The following is a 19,371-nucleotide window of genomic DNA, read 5'->3' on the forward strand; positions in this document are numbered from 1 at the left end:
AAAAAAAAAAAAAGAAAAAGAAAAGAAATTGTGTTTCCCTTTATATAGTTTAACATATCCAAAAGCCCATCCGTTCTCAGGTTAGACTGCTTCCCGTGTTTCTTTCAGGTTACTGGAGAGGGAAGGGTGCAGATTTGCCGTCTTGGGAGGGGGGGGCATTCACCTCCCAGAACACGGGGTGAGGGGTTGCAGATTGGGAGGTAACTGGAGAGGGAGAGCAGTCATCCTCAAGTGGGTGGGTCTGGAGCTTACTCAGTAGAACTCTCTTCATTGCACAGAAGTGATGGTTTAGCCGATACCCGGGAGCGCAGCTTCTGTGTGACGACCCCCGTGGGGGTGGCATTCTAACCTCCGTTTTCAGAAGCAGCTGAGTTGCTCCAGGTCATGTAGCTCAGCTGGAGCGAGGTCAGTAGTGAGAGCGTCGTGAGTCAGCCCTGGGCGCGGTCCGCCAGGCTCTGCTGCCGGTGAGCTGGCGACGACCCCTCGGCCCTGCGGAAGGCACTGGGACTCTGCGGGGAGGGAACCCGCCCGCACCCGCGTGGGAAACCAACGGGGGGAGCAGGGCGGCCCGTGGAGCGTAGTCCGGAGAGGCGGTGTTTCCGGGGCGGTGCCGGCCTCCCTTGCCCCGCCCTCCCCGCAGCCTTGCCCCGCCCCCTACAATAAGGCCCCGCCCCTCGGCCTTCTTTCCCCGCCCAGCCGGGCGCGGGCGGGCGGCGTCGCCTTTAAGAGCTCCCCGGTGTTTTGGGGGCCGCGGGCCGGGCGCGCTGACCTGGTGCGCATGTCCCGGGCGGTGACGCCGGCGCCGGGCTCCATGTGTGCGGCCGAGGGGCGCATTATCTGGCCGGCGGCGCGGGCGGGCGGGCGGACCGGCGGAGCGAGCGCCGCGGGCCCGGGCGGCCCCACAGGCGGAGCGAGCACGCGCGGCCCGGCGCCCCCGGCCCCTCGGCCGCCCGGCCCCGCAGGCGACCCCGGCCCCACGGCCCCACGAACCCGCGCGCTGCCCTAGGGCCCGGCCGGCCCGCGGCCCGGTAAGTTCTGGACCAAACTTGGCGGGGAGCAGGGGCTGGAGGGGTGGGGTCGGGGCTGGGATCGTGAGGTGAAGCCTGGAGCGGCGGGGGTGGCGAGGGTCGGACAGGGTCGGGGGTCAGTGGGCTCTGAGGGACCCCCGCGTGAGCATGGAAAAGTGAGAGCGAGTGAGTGAGTTCTATCTACTCCTTGTATTCTGGGAGCGTCTTGCTAGCGCTACCCTAGAAAGTTCCGCGCTCCGACGCCGCCCAGGCACGTGGGGGCCGGGCCGGGCGGGGGTCCCGGAAAGTCTCGGCGTCGCCCCCCCTTCCTTCTGCGCTTCCTCCGCGGTCGGGGGAGGGGCTGGGCCTCCAGGGGTCGTTTCCGAGCGGCCAGGACGGGCGGGGGCGGCGGGCGGGCGGCACGTGGGCGCGCGGGGCGGGGGGTCCCAGGCAGGGGGGGCGGGGGTCCCGGGCGGGCCTGGCCGCTGCGCTGAACCCCGCGGCGGCGGCGACGGCGGCGGCGGAGGATCCCGTGTCAGAATAAGAGTCCCCGCGCGCCCACGCCTGCAGGGCCGGCACTCTCCCTCCTCGCGCCCTTACTGCCTGACCCCCGGGAGCCGCAGGATCCTTCCCCCCTCTCCGGGCTCGAGCCCTTCATAGGGCCGTACACTTTAAATTTGCCTCCCCGTTTAGGCAGTGGCTCTATTGATCCCCCCACCCCACCTGGAATGGGTCGGCATCAGTGACTAGACAGCGGCAGCTGGCCTTTTAAAGGGATTATTGCCAAGAATCGGAATTGATCACTTCAACAAGGAAAGGCTTGTGGGCAGGGCCCCAGCCTAGAGCGTGATTGACAGTGTGTGTGGACACAGTGGGACCCAGAAATGAATGGGTATCCCTCTCTTAGGAACTGAATGTCAACCCTTGGGTGCGCGTTTCTGCCCTGCCCTGGGAACTTTGTGGGGGCTATTTAATTTTGTGTATTTGACCCAGCGTCTTTAGCCGTGTAGTTCATCCTTATCTTGAGAGCTTTGGATTCTTTAGATCAAAGTCCGGGTGAGTCACTTGAGCCTTTAATTTTTTTCTCTTCCTTACCCTTTCTTTCAGTTTTCTTGAGTACACAGTGCTTGTTAAGTGTCTGGTTCTGTGTGTCCATTTCGCACAGTGACACCTTCTGGCTGTGGCAGCACAGATAAACTGAGGGACAGAGCCTTATGTGTAGTTGCTTCAGACTTGTACTGACTATCCTTTGATGTTTTTTGTTTTTTTTTTTTCTGGTAGTGGTTACAAGTTTTCTTTAAGTTAGATTAGGTGAAATAATGTTTGCTGGCACCAGATCAGGATGCTAAGATTAGTAGCATGTTACACCTGACAGCAAGCTGTGGAGGAGGGCAGGATAGACACCAGTCCCCAGATTTGAATGCCTTTTGTACAGAGACATCTTCCTTGCCCATAACACACCAGCGTGGTGGAGGATATAATCCCCACATTACAGGTGAGGAAACTAAGGCTCCTGGATGCCAGGCTGCTTGTCCAAGGCTGCCGAGTGGTAGAGGGGCAGAGCTTGGCTTGAGCCTGATGTTTGGGGCATCAGAGCCCAGGAATGTTCCTGTTTGCAACCCACTGTGTGAGCATTTCCTGGTCCTTCCTAAAGCAAGAGGCCGTTTACTTGTCCAGGCTCCAGTCTACTTCTGCTGGGAGTTGGGATGACCTGATAACTTAGGGACACCATTGTAGCCCTGTGTTGTCCTCAGAGAGCAGAGTTACCAGCTGGCTTTGAAGGAGTCAAGCCACAGACTTGCCCCTTTGCATTTGCTTCCTCAGCTTCCAACTCAGAAAAGTTGGCCTTTTTGTAGAGCAAGTAGTTTAGAATGGAGGTTTTGAGAGCAATTTGCAGTATATCCTTTCCTCATGTAGTCCCCCATTCTTTGTCTTTCATCACATATTCCTCCCCTAAAATTCTGAAGCTGATTTTTACAGAGGATTACCTTTCATCTTGGATGTGATATAGAAATTGGGATGGGTCCTTTATTACCGATTTGGATGCATTGTTTTTTCCACTCAGATGACATCATTTTTTTTTAATGTCAAGTCATCTCTGTTAATGCAGTATCATTTGGCAAATCCTACAATCGTATATTTTGATAGTGAGGAAAGAAATAATGCTACTCTTGGTAGAAAAAAATCCTGGAAGGATTTGTACCAGAATGTCAACAAAATTTCTGGGTTAGGGTGAGGAGTGGGGTTTTTTTTCCCTTAAACTTTCTGATATCTCTGTTTTGTGATTATTTAAAAAACAAGAAATGGTTTCAAAAAGATATTTTTATTTTTTTATTATCATTATTTTTTTTTTTTAAAGATTTTATTTATTTATTTGACAGAGAGATAGAGAGAGAGCACAAGTAGGCAGAGAGGCAGGCAGAGGGAGAGGGAGAAGCAGACTCCCCACCGAGCAGGGAGCCCGACGTGGGGCTCGATCCCAGGACCCTGGGACCATGACCCGAGCCGAAAGCAGCCGCTTAACCGACTGAGCCACCCAGGCGCCCCTTATTATCATTATTTTTAAGTAATCTTTACACCTAATGTGGGGCTCGAACTCACAACCCTGAGATCAAGAGTTGCATACTCTTCCAACTGAGCCAGCCAGGTGCCCCAAGAAACACTTTTTATTTGAGTAATAAAACACAGTTTAAAGACTCCAATTCTTAATTCTTCAGTAGCTCTCACTTGCTTTGCATCATTTATTTTGTGAATTTCTGGCATTGCAAGGAGTGATTTCTGGATAGACTTATTCAATAAATATCGGAGTGTACACTGTGCCTCCGGCACCGTGCTAGGAATCCCTGCTCAGTGGAGTTTACCATGAGATTAGTGGGAGAGAAATCGTAATTAATCTCATAAACATGGGGAAACTTAAAAGGGTCAAGGAGAAAAGGACGCTGTGACCTGGTGAGCAGGACTCAAGGGGGTATTTCTCCAACTGGGATTGGAGGACGGGTAGGAGCTAAGTAGGTAAAGAGAAAAGGGAAGAGCATTTCTGATAGAGTGTCTAGGACTGAAGGAAGATTAGGGTGGTTGGAGCAGAGACACACACATACACACACACAGACCTAAGAGGGTCTGGGATTTACCTTGACAACAGTGGGATCCCTGTCGAAGAGGACAAGGCAGTGATGGGGTTCACAGCCAGGACCACCTTGAGCCTTAGGTAGCAGATCACTGAAGGATGCTTCTGAAGGGCGTGGGTGGGAAAGTAGCGTAGCCATTCTGAAATGTTGGCATTTTCTTTCTTTCTTTTTTTTTAAGAGATCCTACATTTATTTTCTTTTTCTTTATTATTATTTTAAAGATTTTATTTATTTGAGAGAGCGCACGCATGAGAGAGCACGAGTTGGGGAGAAGCAGAGGGAGAGGGGGAAGCTGGGCCCCCACCAAGCAGGGAGCCCGACATGGGGCGCAATCCCAGGACCCTGGGGTCATGACTGGAGCTGAAGGCAGACGCTTAGCTGACTGAGCCACACAGGTGCCCCTATTTTCCTTCTTTCTTTCAAGATTTTTTATTTATTTGAGAGAGAGAACGCACATGAGAGGGGGGAGGGTCAGAGGGAGAAGCAGACTCCCTGCTGAGCAGGGAGTGGACTCAGTCCTGGGACTCCAGGATCTTGACCGGAGCTGAAGGCAGTCACTTAACCAACTGAGCCACCCAGGCGCCCCGTATTTTTTTAAGTAATTTCTACTCTCCAACATGGGGTTTGAACTCACGACTCTGAGACCAAGAGTCACATGATCTACCAAGTGCCAGCCAGGTGCCCCAAATGTTGGCATTTTCTGATATTTGTTCTCCTTGGGGAAAATTAAGAATGACTCTCAGAGTCTTGGATATTGTCAATTCCTAACAGAGACCAAAATGTAACGGCCTTACCAATGAGTTCAGTTAAGGAATGTCAGTGTGCTAACCTCCAAAAGTATGGGCAACTCAGATACTTGTCTGGAGAACTACCTGCTTGGACTTGTGATGTTTCTGAGCCATTAGATGGAATGAGCAAGGCTATTTTCCCTAGACCTTTTTCTCCCCCTGATAATTGAGTTAATTTATGCTCATTGTAGAAAACTGGAAAGATGATGAAACAGGTGATTAGGTGAGGTCTTTATGAGCAGTCGTCCTGGGGTAATAGAGCATCTCTGGGATTTCCTTGTAACAGTTGTTGGGTTGGGAAGTGTGGCAAAACCGGAAGAACAAGTTGGCAGTGTCATAGTTTGAGGCTCACAGAACTATGTTTGTTGCCTGCTAAGTGTGATCGATTGTTAGAATGGATGCTCTTGAGTTATCTGAACTGTTTTAGAAGGTTAGTTAGACAGTCTGGCTTCAGGTTGCTATTTTTTTGGGTAATGATGTTCTAACTGTGCAAAGCTACATCTTGCACTGAATTAGAAGGCCACCGGTTAAGGTTTAGATAAAAGATGGGACCTGAAGTGGTGGCAGGGAAGTGGAAGTAGTGAAGCTGGTTGGTGTTCTTAGAAACAAAAGTAACAGCTGGGGACAGATCCTGCATACTTGTAGATGCTGGCAAACGTGATCCAGGACTTTTTAGTCAAGAGGAATGTCAGACCATGGGCTTATTGCCCCTCCCCTCGTTTTCTAGGCTGTATTTGTGACCTCTTTTTGTCTGATGAAAATGTAGGTTAGTCTTTTAGAAGACAAAGGAACTTACTCTAATTGAATACCTGCAGGTAGCCTTAGGAAGTGACTGGGAATCCTCCGGAACCCTCTGGGGTGGCGGGGGGAAAGGGCCCTTGCAGCTTCTCAGTGCACTGCACCCACTTTCTCTTGATCCTCAGAAAGATAACTCTGTTTCTCCGGCAAGTTTGTCAGGGGCCTTGGCTTCTTGTTTCCTGGCTCCTTATATGAAAGGACTGAAGGCTTGATACCTGTCTGAGAATGAGAAAGACCAGCATCTGAGATAGAGCGTGCTGGCAGGATATGGACAATACCTGCAAGTGGGCTCTCAGCAAATTGAGGTAGGAGTTTTGGGGAAGGTTTGAGACTAGTACTTTGAGGTTGCTTGGCCTCAAAGATAGCTAGCTGCAGCTGGGGATGGGGGGCGAGTTGGGGAGAGAGTAGAGGCAGTGTGGGGTTGATGAGAAAGTCTCCACTTGTTGAGGTTGAAGAATTTTTCAGCCTTTCCTCCTCCTGCAGTTTTGTCTCCAGACGTGGCACCACTTGACTTGCCATGCTGATCAGATCTTTTGATTTGAATCTTCAAACTTAATTCAGCCTAAATGAGGTGATGCCTTTGGGCGCACTTTAAAAAATACTGCTGTACTATAGTGGCCAACCAGTTCCTCATCCAGGGCTGCCTGCTGTTTGCTGAGTGAGAAGTGAGCCCCCTTATTTCCAGGCAGCAGGTCCCGCAGTGGTGTCATGGACCAGCCCTGGCTTTGCCTTAGGTTGGATGTAAGTTCCACTTGCCACTTTCTAGTGATGTGACCTTGCTGACTGAACCTTACCCTCTGTTTCCAGTTTCTAAAAAGGAGGTAATGTCTACCTTGAACAACTGAGTTGGAATGCGATAATAAATTCAAGTGGCTTAGCACAGGGCCTAGTGTGTGTATAGTTCAGTGAATGCTGTTATGATTAGAATGGATGAGGCAGAGCACAAAGGCACTGCTTCGCTTTGGGTGTGGAGCACCTCCACATTTTCAGGACAAACTGTCACTGCTGTGCCCCTTGGAGCCATAGCCTGTCCCAGTGTTCCAGATGGAAGAAGCCAAAGTCCCCTACAGAGGGTGACACTTTCTAGGGCCACCTTGCTGAGTATTCTACAACTGGGAGTGGGCTCCAGCCTTTATGAGTTTAGATTTTGTATGTTTTTTCCACTAGCCTGGGCACCTCCCTAGTGATACAAGATAGCTGGGTTGGTGGGGCCCCACCAGGGGAAAGGAGATAGCCCCTTTCCTGGCTTTGCTAAATCTCATGTTCTGACTTTTAGGAACAGTGCCTCCATGTGTGAGATGGGAAGATATTTGCTAGGGGATCTTGCCTTTAAGAACCAGGAGGGGCCCCTAGCACTTTTGGCTTTATCCCTAAGTGATCTCTGGCCAGCGATGGGAAGTGGGTTGCCTCCTGATGGTGCATGCAGTGGCAAATAGGAGAGCCTGGGACTGAATCCTAGTCTCCTTCCAGACTTACAGCTCTCAAGCTGGCTTGGGAATTGGACAGATTGGGCTTTGCCACTGAGTAGTTTAGTGCTTTTCAGCTTTGGGTGGGTTGCCTGCCTACCTGGCCTCAGCTTTCCTATCTGTAGACAGGGAATATATCTTTGATCTCCTAGGATGGCTGTGAGGACAAATAGAAATGTTCAAAAGAGGTATCCCAGCTCCTGACTCCTTCATTCACCTCTAAGACAAAATTCTGCCCCTAGATGACAACTACATAATGATTCCCATAAGGTCGCACATCTCAATTATCACATGCAATGAAACACTCAGATTGAGGCTTTGGATTTTCTTTATAACAAAATTCCACCACAGCCTCACAATTTGGAGGTCTTTAGAGCTCATTGTAAGGAGATCTCACCTAAAAAGGTCATCAAAGGGAAGGTGAAAAAAAAGAAACCCTGTGGCTTTAAACCTGCGTATAATCCCAGCATAACATTTCCTCTAATCCCAGTTGTTCTGTGCAATTAGCCTTTGAGTCAGTGGCTGTTAAACTGTACTCCACACATTCTTACCTTAGAGGCAGCTGCTCAGCATGACCTTGGAGGTGAGCAGGTTTCAGGCCTGTATTCTCTTCACTTGGTGGATTTTTGTGGTGGTAAGAGATTTTTAGTTTTCTTGTCTGTTTTGGGGCGGTTTACTCAGCAAGTTTTGAAAACTTTGCCACTACAACCTATTCACATCCGCAGAGGAAACACGTTTTTTCCCAATTGCTCAATGGTTTGGGCAAAGTAGGAGTGTAGCAAACTGAATTCTTGGTTTGAAGGCATTGGTTGAATTGGTCAAGTCACTCCAGACCTGTGATATTCTCAGGACTTGTGTATCATTGACAGAACATTGCCAGTTCGAATGATTGGACTTCATTTTTTTTTTATAAAACTTTTTTTTTTTTTAATTTATTTGACAGCACACAAGTAGGCAGAGCGGTAGACAGAGGGAGAGGGAGAAGCAGGCTCCCTGCTGAGCAGAGAGTCCAGTGTGATGTGGTGCTCCAGGGCTCGATCCCAGGACCCTGGGATCATGACCTGAGCAGAAGGCAGACGCTTAACCCACTGAGCCACCCAGATGCCCCTGAACTTCATTTTTTGTTGTCTCATGTGTTACTCCTGTGCATGTAAAGGGTTCTCGCACCCGCCCCTTCAATGGCAGTGGTTTTTTCAGAGGATTCTGAATCCGCACCTTCCCTGGGATTCTCTTATACGCACTGGAACCCTGGGAGATTTCCAGGTTTGATTAGTGTTTTCCTTAACACTTTTGTTTGATTAACTGACCTTCTTAGCAGTGTGTATGTGGGTCATGTGTCTCTTGCTTTCCCTTCCCAAACTTTGAAATTTCTCTTGTTGAGGCTTTTGTCTCTAGTAAAGTCTGGGGAGAAGGAGGAACCTCCATTGTCAGTAGTAGGAGTTGCCTGGTCTGCTTTTGAAGTTTTCTTGGGCAGAGATATTAACGTACCAAGTCTGGATGGAAATGAAATTGCAGCCTTGTAGTCAGTCTGTCTGTCAGGCAGAGCTTTAAAAATGTAACTATGTTTGATCCTTGGGCCCCAGACAAGTTTAGGATTCACCTGGGACTAGCTTGCTTCTGTGTGCTGTTTTACTGAACATAGCACAGACTTCAAGATGAGTGGGGCAGCTCTTGATGTTACAAACTGGAAACTGAGGCCTGAGAGGAGGAGTGGCCTACCCCTGGTTTAATTTGCATAAGGAAGGAGAACATAGCTCTCTCTGTTCTCTCCTGGAGCCTCCTTGGTCTGATCTCTGTCATCCTTATTTCTTTTTTTTCTTGTAAAGATTTTACTTTTAAGTAATGTCTGTACCCAGTGTGGGGCATGAACATAAAACCCTGAGATCAAGAGTTGCATGCTCTACCAACCGAGCCAGCTAGGCACCCCATGTCCTTGTCTATGGTTTGGTCAGGTATTTATTTACCTAATTTTTAAATTTTTCATTTAAATTCAATTTAATTAATATATAGTATATTATTAGTTTTGGAGGTAGAATTTAGAGATTCATCAGTTACGTATAACACACAGTGCTCATTCCATCAAGTTCCCTCCTTGATGCCCATCACCCAGTTACCCCATCCCCCCACCCACCTCCTCTCCAGCAACCTTCAGTTTGTTTCCTATAGTTAAGAGAGTTTTATGGTTTGGGCGCCTGGGTGGCTCAGTTGGTTAAGTGACTGCCTTCGGCTCAGGTCATGATCCTGGAGTCCCGGGATCGAGTCCCGCATCAGGCTCCCTGCTCAGCAGGGAGTCTGCTTCTCCTTCTGACCCTCCCCCCTCTCATGCTCTCTCTGTCTCTCATTCTCTCTCTCTCAAATAAATAAATAAAATCGTTAAAAAAAAAAAAGAGAGAGTTTTATGGTTTGTCTTTCTGTTTCTGTCTTATTTTATTTTTCCTTCCTTTCGTTTATGTTCATCAGTTTTGTTTCTTAAATTCCACAGATCAGTGAAATCATATGATACTTGTCTTTCTCTGAGTGACTTATTTCACTTAGCATAATACCCTCTAGTTCCATCCACTGGGTTGGTCAGTTCTGTTTTGTTCTAGGTTCCTCCTCCCTAATTAGGAGGTCCAATGGCAGGTTTCCTTCCTCATGGCCTCATCTTTTTTTTAAGTTTTTATTTTAATTCAGTTAACAGTATGGTGTCGTATTAGTTTCAGGTGTATGATATAGTAATTCATCAATTCTGTACATCACATGGTGCCATCAGGACAAGTGAAGGAACCTCATCTTTTTTTGATCCCTGAGGTCGTCATGGTGTCTGTAGTGTAAGGATGGGACAGGACATAGGGAGGAAGAACTCAGGGCTGCCTTTAAAAAAACAAAAACAGAAACAAAACTAGCAGTGTTTCCTGTTTTGGAATTGAGTGGGTAATGGCTTTCAATTTTAAGAGCATAAAATTCCTTTTCCCTATTAAAAAAAGAGTAATGGAACTTACTTGCAGAAAATCTTCAGGTGGTATGTGGGTGACCATTTCGAGATCCAAACAAGCAACCATGGAAGTAAGGTGGAATGGGCTAAATGTCAGATGCTGAACTAGGCTTCAGTGATTGGCTGTGCTAGTCCGGGGGTGGGGGGGTCCTTAACACCCAGCTGAGGGTGCTAGATGATTCTAGAACAGCACAATCTGATGCTGGAGTGGTCTTTTTTTTTTTTTTTTAAGATTTTATTTATTTATTTATTTGAGACAGAGAGAATGAGAGACAGAGAGCATGAGAGGGAGGAGGGTCAGAGGGAGAAGCAGACTCCCTGCCGAGCAGGGAGCCCGATGCGGGACTCGATCCCGGGACTCCAGGATCATGACCTGAGCCGAAGGCAGTCGCTTAACCAACTGAGCCACCCAGGCGCCCGCTGGAGTGGTCTTTAAACTGTATCACAGAACCGGTTAGAGGGATTGAACATGTTTTGTTTGGAAGAGAAAAGATTGGGGGTGGGGGCCATGAGGGATTATAGGACGCCCATTGGTGAGTCACAATCTGACAGAGGCCTTTTCTACTCCTAGTGCCAGTAGGCACCCACTCACCCCCTCAGGGAGTATGGATGGGGTTCTTCTTTTCAGAGAGAAGATCAGATGACCCTGCCACAAAAGGCAGTGAAAGTGGACAGGTCATCACCTGGGGAAGGGGCTTAACATTGAGTGAGCATTTCAGATGTACACCCATCTTTTGTGAAGGTTAAGATGGTGGGAGAGCTTGTCCACTCTGTTGCCTTGGTTTATGGCTTAAGGGAAAAAGGAAACTTAAATTGCTTAGAAAAATTAAGGTAACTTTGATCTGTTAAACCAGCCTTCTGAGTCTGTGAACCACTGTTGGCCTTTCTTTTTTTTAAGTTAACTATTGACATTTAAGCGCCTAAGCTGCTCTGGAAGGTGCCCCATCAAGTGAAATGCAGTGTAGACTTCTCACCACCACATGGTGGAATGAACAGAGCAGGAGATGTGTTGCTGGCTGTGGGATTCTCTAGAGCTTCTTAGCAGGCTGCCTGGGATGGGTGACAGTGATGCAGAGATGTCTTTGCAGCCAGGTGGTCCTAGCCCCAGGTTGTGAGTAACCCTAAGTATACTCCAGTGTGCTGTGCAAATATAATTTTTGTTATATGCCATGATATGAACAAGATGGGGCTTCTGATCTATCTCCCTCCACTCTCCAGCACTCTCTTCTGAGAAGGGGCTGTTTTCTTGGTCCCTGGAGGTCTACAGCTCTTGTGGAAAAGGTTGGTGATGTTGGACTAGACCATTTACAAGGAGTGTTTCCTTGCACTGGAACATCAAGGATGGATGGAGTTGGCAGATAACCCTCCCAGACCTCAGGGTTTATGGAAAGTCAGAGTGAGAAATAAGATTAAAAAACAAAACAGGTTGTTCCAGTTATTGTTGATGACTTAAAATGGAAGGCTGTTTATACTTCATCTGAAAAGCATGGAGAACCCTCAGAAGTTTGTGAGGAGAGTATTCACTTGAACTGAGCAGGGAAGCCAGTCAGGAAAAAGGGACATTGATAAAAGGCAGGCATGAACTAATATGGCCTTGAATTTGCCTGGTGGGGAATAAAAAGCAGGGACAGGTGCCAGAGACACTGTGCAAGGAGATTGGGTGGGGATTAGCTGGATACCAGGGGTTGAGAACAAGTCATCTGTCCTTCAAAAACTGGGGTCCCGGGGCACCTGGGTGGCTCAGTCGGTTAGGCATCTGCCTTCGGCTCGGGTCATGGTTCCAGGGTCCTGGGATCGAGTCCCACGTCGGACTCCCTGCTTGGTGGGGAGTTTGCTTCTCCCTCTGCCCCTCCCTCCCCACCCGCCACTTGTTCTCTCTCCCTCTCTCTCTCTCACACACACACACACAAATAAATACATAAAATCTAAAAAAAAAAAAAATGGGGTCCCTTCCCTGCTCAGCCTGTGCCGTACCCCTGGAGTCCGGTGGTGGCCTTTTCCTACCCTCAAGGGTCTTAACGGCCACATAAGGGAGATAGGATAGGGTGCCCTGAGAAAGAGGGAAGAGTGGGTATGAGCATGTCTGAGAGTAGCAGCAGGGTGAGGACTGGAAGGTGACATAGGCTCTAAGATTGTGGGTCTTTGCTTTCAGGGGTGCTGAATTTGAGCAATTTGAAGTGAACTGGGTCCTGGAGAAGGTGGTCCAAGGTAGCGTCTACTGCCTGGGGAAAAGTGGATGTTGGTGAGATAGTCTGGCCTTTGGTGCTAGATGCCTCCTCTTTGTTTTACGTGGCTAGGAGGGAGGATACAATGGGCTGAGGCATGAAGGCCCTCTGTGACCTCTAGAACCCTCTTGAATGCAAGGGGTATGTCTGTGAATCTGCCAGATTGTGGCTACCTCCGTTGTGGGGGAAGGTGCAGAACTTGATCTGTTCTTAAGTCTCCTCCTCCCAAACTAATTGTGCTTTGTGTTCGAAGAAGGCACAAAAAATAGGTGAAAGAATAAAAGGGACCATCTCGTACTCGTATATGTAGGAAAAGTTCTGCTCTGTTCCAAGAGTGAAGTAATGACAGATGGAACCTAGATGGACACAGCCCGTAACGTGAGGAATTGTAGCAATTAGAGAGACCAGGAAGAGGCTCGATATTATTCCAGTGCCCCAGGAGCTGGTTGGTAACCTGCATTTTCTAGATTCTGAGGATTTTCCAACTTGAGGTTTTGGACACTTTTCCAGAGAGACCCAGAGCGATTAAGGCTCTTCTCTGAAACATTCACATGAATTATTCCAACAGCTGCTCCTTCCTGGTTTGAGAAAGTTTCCTTGTTTCATGCATTGCTGAAATGTTTTCAAATCATGGCTCTTTTGGCAGTGTCCAGGGGAGAAGACAGGTGGGCATCCCACAGAGTGACAACACTAGTGTTGAGAGTGGGGGAGGGCATGTTGTTGCAGGAAGGAAAGGGGCCTTGGGGATTTGGCACTTGGAAAGAAATGACTTGGGTTCCAGAGTAGCACCTGGTTGGTGATGAACAATACGCTGTCAGAGTCCTGATTTTGGGGGAAAGATGGGAGTAAGGAATCAGGCGAGTTAAGTGAGGGCAGCAGCCTGGTGCCCCTTATACAGAGCTTGTAGGGCCTGGACTGTCCTGAGCCCTATGTCCTCTGCTGTCCTCTCTGTTGTGTCAGTGGCCAGGAGAACGATCTTCTTCCTACTAGTCTGTGTCTGCTGTATTTACTGCCTCACACTTGTGAGACCTGTGCTGTTCTTATGCAAAGGAGGAGAGAAATCTGCATACATGGCTCCTTGCTGAGGGACCCTGGTTTGCTCCTGTGATGCGCTAGAGTGTGGTTGGCATGTGTGTACATCTTAGTAGGAATGAAGATGAAAATTGGTTCTGGTTCGTGACCCAGGCTGGCAATGTTGATCAGGTCCTTTAAGCCTTTTGGCTTGTACCTTGGCAGGTAAGGGCTCAGAAATAGTGCTTCAACACCTGAGGGGTTTTGTGCCTTTTAAATAAAGGGAGTCATTGAATTTGCTACTTGGTCCACAGGATACAGCTTGAAACAGTTGAGGCTCATTCCTCCATGAGGTTTCTAGCAATTCAGGAAAGGGTTAAGTTAGTGTGCTTTTAGAAGAGGAATTGCTGGTGTGCTGATCTTTGCTCTAGGAAAATTCCCCAGAACTTTGGGAAGGATCCAGCCTCAGGATGGTTTCAAAGTCAGACTGTCCCTGATGGTACAGTGGTTCAGATTTGAGCCTGGGTCTGGGAGATAGCTGACTTGGTTGGATCCCCATTTTGACTTCTTAGTCCTCTGACCCTGGCCGATCACGTTGACTTCTGTCAGTCTCTGTTTTCTCACTTGTCAAATTTGGGCATCAGTGGCAGTACCCTGTGTGAAGTGTGGGTATCAATGGTAGGACCTCATGTGAAGGAGGGGTAATAATGGCAATACCCTTTGTGAAGTGTGGGTAACATTGGAAGTACCCCCATGTGAAGTGTAACATTGGCAGTATCCCGTGTGAAGTGGGTAGCATTGGCAGCACCTTGTTTTGTGGTTATAAGGATTAAATGAAATCAGGCATGTAAAGTGCTGGCACCCTGCCTGATATCAAATAAAGAATTCAGTAATTGTTAGCCACTGTTACGCTTTTCTTTTCCTCCTTTATAACAAAATCTCTTGTCAACATGTTAAAGATGATTCTTTCAGTGTCCCTGAAGTTGTTGTCAGTGGGCTTTTCTGTAGCAGTTTGAAACTGTGTGCCTAATGGTCGCTTTCTCAGTGAAGAGTTAGGCCCTCACCTTCTTCCCCCACTGATGCTTGAGCATCCTCGGGAGGAGGCTTGGACCATGGGGACAGCAGAGCCCCCGCCTTGGCAGTAGTGCCACTGTGGTCTTGGGGACAGATCTGCCGGGCCTGGGTCTTAGGCTGGACCTTGATGCTGGATGGTTAGATAGGACCTGGGTCTGTGTGAGGCAGCTGGAGGCAGAGCAGGGTAGTGGGGTGGGCCTTGGAGGAGGCAGGAGGGTCTCCTGTAAGGCTGGCTCAGTAAAGATTTAGGTGAGTGAACACCACCACCCTCGTGGTCCTGCCCCTCTACACCTGTACTGACCTTGCAACCTCCCTTACAGGGAGGGCTGATGGCCTGAGACCCTGGGCAACTTCCCACTGAATGTCTTGCTTGGGGTTGGACTGTCTTGGCAAGGCTGTGCTTCAGAGACACTAGAGTGAGGTAGTTTGGACCTGGCCCATGTAGGACAGTGATTCTCTGGGATGTGTGGTCTGTGTTTTCAACAGTTGATGGTTTAGAACTGTGCCTTTGCCTGGAGGACAAAGTGTGTTGGCCTTGTGTGTGCCTGTGTGGTGGCCTGAATGTATTGGTCTGTGTGCACATGTGCTGATTTGTGGGTGTGTGTATGCGTATGTGCATGCATGCTTGTATGTGTGTGGGGGGGTTAGCCTTATATGTGCTTATGTGTCTGCTAGCCCTACTTGCTGGAGTGGAGCCTGACATGTGCAGTTACTCTGGCGTGTGCAAATGGAAGAAAGACACTCCAGTCCATGTTGGACAAGGAGTTTGTGTGGCAGAGTCCTGCCTTTTGTGGGGCCTCCAGCTTACTCTGGGGTTAGTCTCATACGGACGAAGTCCCATCGAGGGCACAGTCTAATAAGCCTGTGTGGCCCTTACAGATTTCTTTATGCTTTCTTCTTTTAAGGCAGAGGTTCATGTGAGTGACATTTGCATTGTATCTTGTAACACCTCAGAGTTTGTTTTTTGTTTTTTGGGTTTTTTTAAGATTTTATTTATTTGACAGAGTACAAGCAGAGGGAGAGAGAGGGAGAAGCAGGCTCCCTGCTGAGCAAGGAGCCCGATGTGGGACTCGATCCCAGGACCCTGGGATCATTACCTGAGCCGAAGGCAGACGCTTAACCGACTGAGCCACCCAGGCGTCCCTTTCAGGGTTTTATTTTTTTAAAGATTTTATTTATTTATTTGACAGACAAAGCGAGAGGGAACACAAGCAGGGGGAGTGGGAGAGGGAGAAGCAGGCTTCCTGCTGAGCAGGGAGGCCGATGCAGGGCTCGATCCCAGGACTCTGGGATCACGACCTGAGCTGGAGGCAGACACTTAATGACTGAGCCACCCAGGCGCCCCACACCTCAGAGTTTTATTACTAAAACCTCTTACCAGCAAGGAGAACTCCGACTGGATGCAGAAGCAACAAGCAAATTGTGAGACTCTGGTCTCCTTGCCATTGCACCCCAGAAGGCAGCCCTTAACTCTTCATAAAGCTTCTGTGAGGGCAGTTTGGCCTTGACTGCTTTGCTTCTCTTGGAGCAGGGTTCTCCAGGCATCTGATCTTCAGTGCAGTTTCCTTCCTGATCCTTAGGTCCTAGCTCTTGGGCCACGTCACATAACTAACTAGCAGGGCCCTGTGTCCACCCTGTCCCTCCTCGTGACCCTTCTGTGAGGATAAGTGATGGGAAGTGTCCATGTGGGCACTGGTGAGCTCTGATGGGTGAGAGAAGCCAGGTGCAGCTCACCCTTACCTCCATCTTAGCCTCATTTTACCCTGTAGGGCTGGGGGTGGTGAAGAGAGTTGATGATGGTTCTGTGAGGAGCCCCTCTGTTCCTGACATCCTCTGTCATACTTTCATTGTTGGATACATTGTCAGGAAGGTGTGGCATCTATTTACATCATTTCTCAATTTGTTCTTATTTGGTATATGTAGTGTGAGCCACTATTTACTGATAGATGTTGCCATTGTTATAGTTTCTTCCTTCTCGTTTTGCAGCATTTTAGTCCTGCAATTTTTGTGATTGCTGTGGTACATCATCAGAGTTTGCAGCAGTGATGAAGCAGCTGGGGCCAGGAACCAGCTCATTGTCCTGGACTTTGCTGCAAGGCCTCAGGACTGCTGGGCTGGCCATGTGGCTTTAGTCAGGGCCATCAGTGCCATGCTGTGGTTGGTGGACAGTTCAGCTACTTCTGAGAAGTTATCAGATGGGGGTGCCTGCCTGGCTCAGTCGGTAGAGCGTGTGACTTTTGATCTTGGGGTTGTGAGTTTGAGCCCCATGTTGAGTGTAGAGATTACTTAAAAATCTTAAAAAAAAAAAAAGTTACCTGATGGTATTGACTATTTGACCTGGGCCCTGATGGTCAAAGAAATTGAATTCTGCCACTTAGGGAGCTTGGTTGGTCAGATGGTTGTACGTTGTTTTGTATTTGAAGACCTACTGTCAGACTGGATTTCTAAAATTCTACCAAGTCCACCTTCCTGTCTGAAACTCAGCTTGGGGACATCTGGAAGGTTTGTGGTTGGACAACACTGACCCTGCTGCCTGCCTGGGTACTCACTAGCCCCACTGGATTTGGATTTAGGCAAACCTTTAGTGCTTGGGGAAACTACAGCTTAAATAGACCAGAGTCACTGCTTCTTGGTCTCCCATTGCCAGCTTGGAAGATAGTACCCTTCTTGGGGATCAAGTTGGCAGAGGTCACCTGAGGCTCCAGGTCCATCCAGCTGTAGTAGGATGGCTAGTGGGTACTTTCCTTGGTAGTGAGAAGGCCGAGAGAAGAGGTGCGGTGGGGTTTAGAGGTGAAAACTGGAGGTCCTCTCCCATTTATTTCTTTGGTGAGATTTCTCCCATCCCACCAACCGCTAACTGACCAAAATAGTTCTATCTTGTCTTGGACCTTTCAAAGATAAGTTATGTGAACTACTGTGGGTAGACTTTGTTTGGATCTCAGGACTGTGAAGTTCTTTTCTTCTAGGCCCAGGTCTTCATTTGTATGTATACTATTGGGGCCTTCTTTATTTTTTTTAAGATTTTATTTATTTATTCATGAGAGACAGAGAGAGAGAGGCAGAGGGAGAAGCAGGCTCCCAAGGAGCAGGGAGCCCGATGCGGGACTCGATCCCAGGACCCTGAGATCATGACCTGAGCCGAAGACAGACGCTTAACCATCTGAGCCACCCAGGCGCCCCTATTGGGGCCTTTTTTAGAATGCTGCTCCCTCTGGGTGCTCTTGAATAACAACAAAAGCTTTCCCTTCTCCCTTCCAAAGAAAAATATTCTGAAAAATAAGATACGGTTCTTAAACACTTGGGCAGTACTTGCTCAAGATTACCATATTGTAGCAGTCTGTCTGCTCCCCCTCCCTTTCTAATTTTGAGTATAGTTGACACCATAATGTTACATTAGTTTCAGGTGTACCAGTGTAGCTGCTTATTCTCCAGGACCGCCTGTTGGAAGATGGCTTGTGGGAAAGAAAGCTCAGCGGATGGCCTTTATGCTGCTCCTCAGAGAGACTTGGTGTAATTTACTGGTCTTTGCCCTGCTCATAAATATGCAGATCAGGGTTGGTGCCTGTGTTGTCACCAAATGAGAGTGAGTTGCTGATTTAGGGGCTGTCTTCACAGCTTGGAGAAGGTACTCAGCTGGTGGCTTTGCTCCTGCTTGCATGGCGCATGCAGGCTCCAGGCCACCCAGACCTGGTTGAGGAAGCACATGGTGCCTGTGGCTAGGGCCCACGATGCCTCAGTGGTAGTGGAAGGTAACTGTCCACTGGTGAAAGAAGAATTCTCACCTTTCCAGGAGGTTGCCTTTATGATAAGTAAGGTGTTGCTTTTTTATTTATTTAAGATTTTATTTATTTATTTGACAGAGACAGGCACAGTGAGAGAGGGAACACAAGCAGGGGGAGTGGGAGAGGGAGAAGCAGGCTTCCCGCCGAGCAGGGAGCCGGATGCGGGGCTCAATCCCAGCACCCTGGGATCATGACCTGAGCCGAAGGCAGGTGCTTAACGACTGAGCCACCCAGGCGCCCTGATATTGCTTTTTTAAAAGTAAACTCAAGAAAACTTGCCATAAGAGTAGAATGGCTGGAGGTTTTATTTCTTGACATGAAAATAAACCTGGCAGCCAGCTATAAAGCTAATATAGCTGATTGAGATCCTGTAAGACATGGAGGCAGCCTGGATGATACGTTCTTGGGAATAAGGCTGGCTGCCATTAGATTTTCTGTCGGCTGCCTCATAGATGGAGGCGATGTCTTCTGCAGGTGGGACTTTTTGTGATCCTCACTCCCAAATTTTCCTGTTTTGACTGGTCCTGGAGACTCAAGACCACTCTTTAGTCATCTCAGGAGGATTCTTTGCATGTTTTACAGTCACAGGTCACACAGGGACATACGTGTTTGCAAAGGAGACTGACTGCCTGCTTGCCTTGCCCTAGGCAGAGAACCCCAGACAATCATATTTGCTCTTGTTTTATTTTTATTTTATTTTTTTAAGATTTTATTTACTGCGGGCGCCTGGGTGGCTCAGTTGGTTAAGCGACTGCCTTCGGCTCAGGTCATGATCCTGGAGTCCCGGGATCGAGTCCCACATCGGGCTCCCAGCTCAGCGGGGAGCCTGCTTCTCCCTCTGACCCTCTCCCCTCTCATGCTGTTTCTCTGTCTCTCTCTCTTTCTCTCAAATAAATAAATAAAAAATCTTTAAAAAAAAAAAAAAGATTTTATTTACTGGGGCGCCTGGGTGGCTCAGTCGTTCAGCGTCTGCCTTCGGCTCAGGTCATGACCCCAGGGTCCTGGGATCGAGCCCCACATTGGCTCCCTGCTCAGCAGGGAGCCTGCTTCTCCCTCTCCCACTCCCCCTGCTTGTGTTCCCTCTCTCGCTGTCTCTCTCTCTGTCAAATAAATAAATA

At 48.7% G+C, this 19,371-nt stretch overlaps 1 protein-coding gene across 4 annotated transcripts in view; it reads left to right on the plus strand.

The window, feature by feature from the left end:
* GATAD2A (GATA zinc finger domain containing 2A) overlaps nt 1-19,371 on the plus strand; it is a 103,349-nt gene that overhangs the window by 13,110 nt on the left and 70,868 nt on the right. For 2 of the 4 annotated variants that reach the window (XM_081816218.1, XM_081816212.1), the window contains exon 1: nt 798-1,028. The exons of the other annotated variants lie outside the window; for them this stretch is intronic. The gene's annotated coding sequence lies outside the window, so the exon portion shown is untranslated. Of the gene's footprint in view, nt 1-797; nt 1,029-19,371 lie in introns of those variants that run through there. 4 annotated transcript variants of the gene reach the window in all.

Source organism: Leptonychotes weddellii, chromosome 1, assembly GCF_054177405.1.
Source record: "Leptonychotes weddellii isolate Sample4059 chromosome 1, ASM5417740v2, whole genome shotgun sequence".
NCBI lineage: Eukaryota > Metazoa > Chordata > Mammalia > Carnivora > Phocidae > Leptonychotes > Leptonychotes weddellii.